Source organism: Cyrtonyx montezumae, unplaced genomic scaffold (assembly GCF_038088225.1).
Source record: "Cyrtonyx montezumae isolate F1298 unplaced genomic scaffold, pur_monq_1.0 scaffold_3, whole genome shotgun sequence".
NCBI classification, from domain to species: domain Eukaryota; kingdom Metazoa; phylum Chordata; class Aves; order Galliformes; family Odontophoridae; genus Cyrtonyx; species Cyrtonyx montezumae.
The window spans coordinates 138,078,585-138,089,844 of NW_027072034.1; positions in this window are offsets into that span (position 1 = coordinate 138,078,585).

Consider the following 11,260-nt stretch of genomic DNA (forward strand, 5'->3'; position numbering starts at 1 on the left):
GTTCTGAGACATCTTGCAAAATTCATCTCTTGTCATTTACTGTAGATGGAACCCAGGGAAAGACTGAATAAAAATAGAGATGTTTAACTTGCTAATATGCAGTTTCCTATTTATTATGTCATTTCAGAAAAACTGGGGGCAGTTGAAGACAAGGCTGGTTTTACCCTGCTGTAATGAGCTAATCAGGCCCTTTTGGGGAGAGACTGTTTGCTTGGTTGGTAAGGCAGCAAAGGTCAGGTTTACAGATTGCCCTTGTTAGTTAAGGAAAGAAATGATGTAGTCCATTCAAGTAGACAAAAAAGATTGACTGACTAGGGAAGTTACTGAAAGCTACCAATTAGAAAGCCAGTCTGGAAGAAAACTCACATCCTTGTAGCTGTAGCAGGCAGGAAATACTTTTCCAGAAGGTATGTGTTTTCTCGTGGTGGTTGTTTGATCATAACTTTAGAGACTGTTGAAATAGTCTTTGTGAGTTTTGCATTATGAAGGAGGTTTAAATTTTATTCTTTAAAAACCAGCCCAGCTGGATAACTATTAATGACATCTTGGCACCTATCTATCTACCTATCATCTATCTATCTATCTTTTTTTTTTTTCCTGGAAACCAAAGATTTGGAGGCATCAAGTGCTTGCTAATTATTTAATTGTTTACTTACATACTTATTTACTTCATGAATTCAACTTGCTTTCATACAAATAGGTTCTCTTGCATGGTTACTCACTTTATATGACTGCTTATAGTTTCAAATTTGGCTAATACTTTCCTGAGGTACACGTTTCTGTTTCCTTTTTATTTTTTTAACTTGTATTCTGTGTCCTAGAGGAAACAGCAAAACCTGGAATTCACATGTAAGCTTTACATCTTTTTAATTAAGTGTTCCTACGAAGTTTGATAATGTTTCTTTAAATTTGCATTCTCTTGCCCAAATTACAGTTCTCATCCGATATTTTGGTCTTCCCCATTCTTCTAGGCAAAGAATGAAGTTGAAAAACTATTGACTACTCTATACGGTAAATCCTGACGTATTTAGCAAAAGGTAGCAGAAACTAATCAATAGAGAGTAGAAAAGAAAATATGTTTTGGGGGGCTAGTAAGCTATTGTTCTTGAATTAACAATGAATGGTGAATTTAGAAAGCCGAGATTTTTTTCTTGCCCTATACATCCTTATGAGCAAATGAGAGTTCTGACTGCTCAGGCATTTATTTATTAAAGGATAATGTACTCTGTATGTACTTTGATCCTGGAACTGTTCTTGTTAAAGAAAATCTATGCACTATTAAGCTTCCGATTATTTTAAATGAGTTTAATACTTCTAATACTATATAGAAAACAAACATAATTGAAATTCCAAAAAATAAATATTTTATTATATTAAATATAATAAATGCATATTATTTTGGAAAGTTTTTTAGTCTTTTTAGCGTGTTCCTGTTGCTACCATACCATAAGACCTAGGATTTAGAGGAGAAAAAAATAAATAAGGTTTTAAATTATTGTATAATCACATGTGCCTGCTAAATCTGACAGATTTAGTTTGTTCCCCTAGAGTTAGCTCTTCTAAGTTTATGGCTCATATCAGCTACCGGGGCCAATGCAAACATGAGAAGAACGTTGTAGTTTCATGACTCAGGAAGGTTTCCAATTAAAATGACTTAAGTATGACAAAAGCTTCCATTGTCTATGCCATCCACATACCAAGAGACCAGAGGATGTAAAATTTGAGATTAAGGTAATTTGTTTACGGAAATAAGTTAATAGTTTCACATGGTGAGTTTGTGAGCAGGCTTCATAAGAGACACTATTAAATGGTACAACTCTATTATAAAATCTCAGCCATAAAGTACAGAGCGAAAATAGTGCTGGATAGAAAACTGGCTGGATGGTTAGTCCCAAATGGTCACTGCTATTGGATATAAATCCAGTTGATGACTGGTTACAAGAGATGTTTCCCAGAAGTCTCTTTCTTGCTGGAGGGAAAAGTCCTCAGCAAAGAAGAACAATTCCCTTCTCAGGCTTGAAGGTGCTCTCAGTGAGTACTGAGTGCTGGTCTTAGGGTGTCACGTGGTTCCTCAGGGTACGTGGAGAGCCCTACCGAAATACAAAGGTGTCAGTTCACGGTGTTCTTGAAAGCTGGCTTTTCCTGCCAAGAGCTGAAATCAGAATGATAAATACCAAGTACTTGAGTAAAAATCAGTGTGTCCTTGCAGATTAGCAAACTGATTTTACAAAAATGAGCAGGGCAGAGAAAGGTGATGCTGAGGATAAAAGGAAGTAACACTGAATTGGAGGTAATTGTCATAATCCGTTAGGTTTCCTGCGTTGCCTGACGTTGGTCACTTCCTCCTTTTGTTTATTTAAAAGACATCTTGGAGTTAAAGGACAAATCTGGGAAAGGATGTCTCCCATGAAGTGACTGAGCTGGCTTATAAAAAGGTGTGTTGAATTCATTTGGTGTGTATGGAGCAAAACAGTAGCTGTCTTTGTGGTCAAGGAGCACCTTCCCTACTTGCAATCCGTGTGTGGTGCCTCCATGTCCACGTACCTGCAACATTCTTCAAACATTCCATGGTGTATTGGCAGATTCCTGGGTTCAAAGAGCATGGATTCTGTTTTGAGGCCTCACTGCTGAGGGAGGCTTTCTGTCCAGCTCCTTGCTATCAACTATGGCCCGTTATCCTTAGGCCTTGGACTTTGTGCGTTCTGTAAATAAAGTAACTAAGACGTGTATCAGACACACTGAGCTAGATCTGGAGATAGGACGGGTTGTGTGATGTACCTGGTACAATTCCATCAGCGTGCTGCTTTCCCAGTGAACATACCAGTTCTGTAGGTGTGAAAAGCCTCTGCTGGGTGAAGCTGTGCTCCACTGAGAGCTTTACTTTGCATGTTCACGTGGAAATGATCCTAAATACCCGGTGGGCATTCTCAGTGCCTTGCAGAAAGAGGGCTTAGGCAATTGCACAGCTGACAGTTGGTGTTTGTCGTGTTCCTTTAGGAATTAAATGGCAGTGACCGTGAAGGTGCTTCTCAGCACGGGAAAAGCCTTTCAGAAGAGACTGGGAAACTCCAGATATGAGTAATGCCTATTCCTGGAAACATTTGCCTGTTGTGCATCGTTCAGGCTGTGGGTTTAAGGAGCCACAGTGCCAACCAAAGGAAGCGTGAGCCGAGGAGCCACACAGCAGTAGCTCTGCCTCCGTGTCAGACAGCAGTGTGTGCAACCTGTTTGCATCGTTTTCATTCCTGCTTTCCAGTTGTGTGCATACAACCATGGGAAAACAAAAATGCATGAGCTTATTTTGAGTGGAAGAGGGTTCCTCAGTTTCAGTTGCTGTCACATCCATCAGCCTCAGCTGTCCCTTGCTTAAAGGCACACTTTGTGTACTGGGTATTCACAGGCAAAGCATCCATGAGAGCTGTATGTGTCAGAAGGCGGTATCTGTACAGACCAAGAGCTGAGGTAGGGGGAACTTACACTGGGTTTAGTTTAACTCCATGTGTCAGGAGGCAGTAGTAAGTCAGGTGTTTGCCTTGAAAATCCCGTACCTGCATGAGATACAAATTTTTTTTCAGTAATTTTTAAAGTAATGACAAAAATTAAAGGCCAACAGCATCCTGGCCTGTATTAGAAATAGTGTAGCCAGCAGGAGCAGGGAGGTGATCATCCCCCTGTACTCAGCTCTGGTACGGCCGCACCTCGAGTACTGTGTTCAGTTTTGGGCCCCTCACTACAAGAAGGACATTGAGGCCCTGGAGCGTGTTCAGAGAAGGGCAACAAAACTGGTGAGGGGTCTGGAGCACAAGTCTTATGAGGAGCGGCTGAGGGAGCTGGGATTGTTTAGTCTGGAGAAGAGGAGGCTCAGAGGAGACCTTATTGCACTCTACCACTTCCTGAAGGGAGGTTGTGGTGAGGAGGGGGTGGGCCTCTTCTCCCTGATAAATAATGACAGGACGAGAGGGAATGGCCACAAGTTGCACCAGGGAAGATTTAGATTAGACCTGAGGAAACATTTTTTTTCTGAAAGAGTGGTCAGGCACTGGAATGGCCTGCCTAGGGAGGTGGTTGAGGCACCGTCCCTAGCGCTGTTCAAGAAGCGTTTAGATGAGGTGCTAAGGGATTTGATTTCGTAGTAGTTGGGTAGGGATAGTGATAGGAGGATGGTTGCACTAGATGATCTTGTAGGTCCTTTCCAACCTTATGAACCTATGAACCTATAAATGGTGATATTCCTTCCAGTAGTAGCATCTTCCCTGAAGAAAATCAAAGCTCCGTTGACGAAGGTAGTGAGCAAAGGTGAAAACAATAGCATTCAGACTTCTGCCAACAGCCACTTGCCTGCACTGCAAGCCTGACCTTATCCAGGCGGTGATATCTTCCTTCCTGGAGCTCGCAGCACGTTCCAGGAACTCAGGGACTTGTGTTGAACAACGTGTGGCTGCTGTTACTCTGACATCAGTAATGCTGCTCCTGAATGGCTGCCAAGAAGTGTCACTCCACACTGAACTCCTCGCCCGCCGCTTGCACTTTGACATAAACCCTGTTTGTTACTTCCCCCACCTCCTCCTCATTGTCATTTTGTTTTCTACTCTTGATTTATCTTTTCCTGACATCAGTGTACATTTTGCCAGTAGTGATGATTGCAGTGCATGACGTGGAAACTGCAATGGAAATTGTACAGGTGGGAAAAACAGAAACAGAAGTTCTGTATAATTTCAAACTTCAGCTCAGCTTATGATGCGGATAGAAACGTGCATGCAGATAAACACTGCAACGTTTCTGCTAACAAACCAACCAGAGATTCTGCGGGGTTATGGTGAGCTTCTGCACTGATGCAACGTGTGGATGACGTAATGTCCTCAGCAACAGGTGCCCAGAATTACTTTAAAAGCAATATGAGGGCGAAAGACCAGCAAAAACGCGCACCTACATGTAGTTCCCATTTCTGTTTCTTGTAATTAAAATCTCTTCTAACCCACTGCAACACAAACACCATTTTATCTATCCTGCTGCTCTGACACACAGCCCATGGGAGCACTGTTCTGCAGCCAGGCACACTGCGGCGCTGAGCAGAAGCCAAGGAGGAAGTGATTATGGCTGAGGAGCTGATGCTGATTGAAAACGTGTGATGCTACGGAGGAAATGTCGCACGATGGAACCTCATTTAGTTTGGAACTGGATTTCAAATACACGGGCACACAAAGATATGAACAGTCAATAGGAGCGGGTCCTGCCTTGCTGCAAACAATCAGCTCATTAGTGCCAAAAGCACAGCGAATGATTCCCATGATTAAACCGCAAGTGCTAAGCATGCACTCATCAAATACACAGAAACTGCCTTCTTGCTTCTCACCATGTTTCTTCTACAGCTTGTTCCTTCTCATCCTGCATGCATGTCAGGTACACATGCACTCTTCACTTTTCACTTCACTCTTGTAATTAGTGATAGGATGAGAGGGAATGGCCTCAAGTTGCTCCAGGGGAAATTCAGACTGGATGTCAGGAAATACTTCTCTGAAAGAATGGTTTGGCACTGGAATGGGCACTCGGTGAGGTGGTGGAGTCACCTACCCTGGAGGTATTTAAAGAACATGTAGACATTGTGTTGAGGAACATGGTTTAGTGAGAACTATCGGTGATAGGTGGACGGTTGGACTAGATGATCTTGTAGGTCTTTTCCAACCTTGGTGATTCTATGATTCCATGATTAAGCTCAGGAGCTGGAAATGCTCAAGGGCTTTGAAAAGGCAGCTATATGATTCTTTCGATTCAAATTGTTAGGATGAGAGTGGAAACAGTCTTTCATGTGAAATGAAATAAAATGGTTGAAGGAGTCCACTACTGTTATGATTTAAGTGTTGTTTGTCATGTGGGTACAGGGGACAGCTTCCTGTTTTGTCCAGAGACTGTTTAACATCCCACATAGTTCACAACATTGGTCAAGTCATTTGAATTTTATGCTCCAACTTCCAACATTTATAAAAGTCTCTGTTGCGTTCTGCCATGGGCCTCCTGACCTTTAGTAACTGAGGAAGCCAGGAAGTTCTAAGATGACTCTTCTGCAGTACCAAGAAAGACTTGTTCAGTGAAGATAATCTGGGCATAAAGTACAGAAAAGGTGCAAGAGCCAATCGCAGCACTACAGGATTTGGAAGGGACCTCAAGAGATCCCTGAGTCCAAGCCCATTGCTAAAGCGGGTACCCTACAATGGATCACATGGGTAGGTGTACTTAGGGTCTTGAATGCTTCCATAGAAGGAGATTCTACAACCTCTCTGGGCAACCTGTTCCAGGACTCTTGTCACCCTTACCACAAAGATCTTCCACATGTTTTTACGGAGCTTTCTGTGTTCAAGTTTTAGACCATTGCTCTTTGTCTACAATCTCCTCACTGCACACAAAAGGGTGAGCCTGGCCTCATCCGTTTGCCTTCCATCTCCCTTTAGATATTTATAAACATTAATCTGATTCCTCCTCAGTCCTCTTTTCCCAAGGCTGAACAGACTTCGGTTACTCAGCCTTTTCTCACACTGGAGATGCTCCAGGCCCTTTATCATCTTCATGGCCCTCCGCTGGACTCCTAGGAGATCCCTGTCTTTTTTGAACTGGGAAGCCCAGAACTGGACACAGAATTCTAAACGTGGCCACAGCAGAGCAGAGGAGAGGGGGCATCCCAAGGTGCCACTGGCCTTCTTGTCTACCAGGGCACACTGCTGGTTCATGGCCAGCCTGTTGTCTTCCAGAACCTCCTTTTCCTTCTCTGCAGAGCTCCTTTCCAGCAGGTCATCCCCCAGCCTGTACTGGTGCATGTGGTTATTCCTCTCCAGTTGCAAGACACTACACTTGGAAGCAAAGAAGGCATTCAGTATCTCCACCTTCTCAGCATCCCTGTTACCAGAATGCCCATCTCATTTAGTAGGGGACCCACATTTTCCTGATTCTTTCTTTTACTGTTGACATACCTAAAAAAACCTTTCTTGTTATCCTCTCCCTCCCTTGCAAGTTCCAGAGGGTTTTAGCATTCTCTGTTGCATCGTCACAGACCTTGACAACATTCCTGTATTCTTCCCAAGCGGACAGGCCATTTTCCACATTTCATGGACCTTCTCCTTTCCTTTTTAATCATCTACGAGGTCCTTGCTCAGCCTCACAGGCCTCCTGCCAACTTTCCCAGATTTCTTACTCTTAGGGGTGCACCGACCTTGAGCTCAGAAGTGGCCCAGCTCTCATGGGCCCCCCTACCTTCTAACACTCTTAGCCCATGAGTTGCCTTCAAGTAAGTCTTTGAAGAGGTCAAAGCTGGTTCTTGTGAAGGCCAGGGTAGCAGTCCTACTTTTCTTCTTCCGCACAAGATCTGGAACTCCACCAACTCAAGATCACTGCATCTCAAACTGCCTCCAACCTTCACATCCCCAAGCAGCCCTTCCTTGTTAGTAAGAACAAGGTGAAATAGCACACCTCTCCTCATTGTCTCCTCCACCACCTGGGTCAGAAACCTGTCTTGAATGTGTTGCAGGAACCTCCTGGACCACGTGTGCCTGGCTGTGTTGCTTATCCAACAAATATCAGAATGATTGAAGTCCCCCATAAAACCAGGACTGCGCATTGCGGGACTACTTCCAGCTGTTTGTGGAAGGCCTCATCAGCTTCCTCCTCCTCATCAGGTCTGTAGAGTGCGCACACACAGCAGTGTCACCTATCTTGTGGTCTGCCCCTTTGTTCCTACCCACAGGCTCTCTGCTTGTTCAGCACTCACCACTGGTAGAGCTCCGGGCAGACCTCAGTGCAGCCTGTCAGTAGTGGAGAAGAGCTTGTAAACAGGAGGGGGACCAACTTTTTACAGTTTGATAGTGGTAGGACAAGGGAGAATGGCTTTAAAGTACACAAGGGGGAATTTAGTTCATCTGGAAGAAATTCTTTACTCACAAGGTAGTGAGGCCCTGGCACAATCTGCCCAGAGAAGCCGTGCACGCCCGGGCCCTGGGGGTGCTCAAGGCCAGGCTGGATGGGGCCTGGGCAGCCTGAGCTGGTGAAAGGTGACCCTGCCCGAGGCAGGGGGTTGGAACAGCATGGGATTTAAGGTGCATTCCAACCCAAGCCCTTCTATGATTCATTCTATGAGTGAGGAAGGTGCTCACCAAGCCCATCTCCATGGGCAGGGGTGGAGAGGGAAGCACACAAGCCTGCTCCCTGATGCCAATGCAGTGGCTGGAACTGCTGAAAGCTGCCAGAGGAAGGACCCAGGGGCTTTGGCCCACTGATGAACCCCAAGGTTGCCCCTCTCAATGAGGTCTGAGTGTCCTCCAGGTACAGTGAACTCCATTGCAGTATTCTTCCACCTGATTCCTGTCCTGTACCAGCTGGAGAGAGCACAAAGAGCCACCAGAGGTTGTTTCAGGAAGGGATGGCCAACATGAAAAAGAGGCCCCAGAGATCCCCAAGCACGACCAGATTTACAACAGAGACTTTACCCGTGGTTTCCTATTAATTTATCACCACTGAAGACCAGAAAGTGGTTCAGCACACCCCCTGAAATCACACCTCTCCACATTCGTTTCAAGCATAGACTCTCCAGTTTCTATGATGACAAACCTTATGACATCAAAGCCATTGAGATCATACTAGTGACTGATTACCCCACTGGAGCTGCTCTCAGCTCCTGCTATGCTAGATGCCAACAATGAGTTTCTCTGCTGCTTTTCCTCTAGACAGTAACCTTCCCCTTTCACTGACAACCAACAGCACAGAAGCGTATCAGGAAATAAACAGGTCACAGCCGAGTTCGCTAAGATAACCACATGAAGTGAAGGCCGTGACTTTCTGCACCTGCCTTCTTTGTGGAGAGATGCTAAAATGTACCACAATGTGAGCTCCTCTTTGATCACCGTGGTGCAGGCCAGAGAAAATTCTTGGCACCTTTGCCCTTGGTAGGCTCCTAACTGATCAGCTCCCCATCTGATCCAATGCTGAGGGGTTTGCTAGCCCTTCATGACTACCAGGAGCTCACCCACCACCTCCTGCTCAGACCACTGAAAGCATTAAGTGATTGCTAGCAATACGTCTACTCTAGTCCCTGATCTTTAGTGCAATCATGCTTCAAGTACCTCGGGAGGAAAAGGACACAGACGCATGCTGTCCCATTTACATGCTCTCAGGACAGGCTGCAGGCACCAGAAGCAGAGATGAAGTGAGCAGAGGAGAGCTGTAGCAAGTCAGAGTGGCAAGGAATGAAGGAATGCAGTGGGAAGCAAGAAGTCAAGAAGGTCAGCAGAATAAAACAAAGACATATAGGTATCACAGTTTATTAAATGCCAACTTGCAACAGAAAATCTGAAATTAAATACAGTGTATTAGTGCCACAAAATTGTTTTCACAATAAAAAGGAGTTGCAGCAACATTCACTGCTTCTCCTCACTGCTGTTAACTCAAGTTACTGAATTAGTGGGTATAAATATTTTTTACAGTTTCCATTTGCCTCAGTATAACCATTCTAACATCTCTGTAACATTGACTTCTTTTGTTGTACAATATTCTAGCAAATTTGGTAGACAAGGAATGAGTGCTGCAGATCTTCAGTAACACATAACTTCCTGAACCCAGCAAAACTGCTAGTCTTAGAGACACAAAGTCCCTTGGCATTACCTTCCACCTGAGTTGCAGTTTCTGCATTGCCAGCTGTTGGCAGCAACAAAAAGTCGTCCTGTCACACAGCAGTGTTGAGTACCGACAGAACTCAAGGTCGAAATACTGCTTTTCTATCTTCCCAGCATTAACTCCTTCAGGTTCATCAGTTGATCTAGCAGCTGTGAATGCCTACAGTTGAATCGAATTCTAATACAAAGTCCAACATGGTGCAAGAGACTAATATTTTATACCATTGCCTCAAAGTTTGCTGATGAACATGTCCGAACATGTCCAAGCAAGTCCTGGGCAAGGGTTGTGAAATCCTTTGTCTAAGGGACAAGCAGATGGGCGTGTCCTGGGGCAACGAAAGAGAGATAAGCTGCAGCTCAATGGCAGCTGAACACTCTTTTGTGTGGTACTCATCTCCGTGGGGAGATAGCCATTACTGAAGATGCTTACCTGGCATGCTAGCACGGGATTTGCCACATAGGCAAGAGAAATGGAGCATAAAAGAGGGATCGACCACCATGAGATTGCTGTTGGTTAGTGTTCTTCCATCGGAAACCTCATGAGCTGATCCCTGCTGCTGAACTCCAACCTGGGCATTCTGCCTGAGACATGCTGCTTTCTCCTGGACCTCGCCGCTCCTCTGAGGTGTTCTACCATCTGAACCCTCACGAGCTGATCACTGTTCGCTGCTTCTCCAGTGCTGACTGATGCTGTTCCTGGACTTTCCCCACGCTGCTTCTCCTGTGCTGACCCGGTGCCGCTTCTCCAGGACAGCTGCTTGCTGCTCAGGGCTGCCCGTCGCTGCTGCTGTTCTCCCCGCTTCTGCCACCCCTGCTCTTCTGCCTCGGACCGTCGGAGCCGCTTGCAACCGGACCGCCCCTGGGATCCTGGCTGGTGACTTTCCCTGCGTTGTACAAACCCTTGCTTCCTTCCTATCTTTCCTATCGCTCGCCTTCCCTTCCCCATCACCCTAACAGTGTCCGCCTTCCCCATCTCCCTGGTCAATATTGGTAATGAACTGGTCGGACAAACCTCTGAACCGTTGTTTCTTAATCTCACACTGGGTATATACATAATCTAAGAACCTTCGTCGCCCTCCTTTATATTGGAGCGTGACACATGGATACCAAATCAAACATGTCAAAGAGATCACATTAAAGCTTTCTTGGCACGGCTACACACTCACAGTACTTTTAGACCCAAGGTGTGTAAAAGTGACACATGTAAAAAAAAGTGACAAATGTAAAGTGCACTGTTTTCCAGCTTAAACGTCGGTAAAACTTTATCACTTAATCAGCACAAATATTCACATGATCAGAACTGAAACAGCTGGCAGAAAGCCAAACAATAACCTCCTGTGCATTAAAATAACACTAGAAACATTAACGCAAACAGTGAAAGGATTTAAACAGAGAAAAGGGAATGCTTTTGTTAAAACAAGGAACACAAGTGGAACAAAATAACACATCTATTGTAATCAAAAGCACTTAAGACAGTTCTCTCAAGTTCAAGAACCAACATTACTCAATCTGATAGTAAGAGAAAATAGATATGGTTCTTATCCTGAGAGCAAAACATATCAGCTGTACCTCAGTAATCAACAGGGAAGTGCAGAGTGCTATTTTTT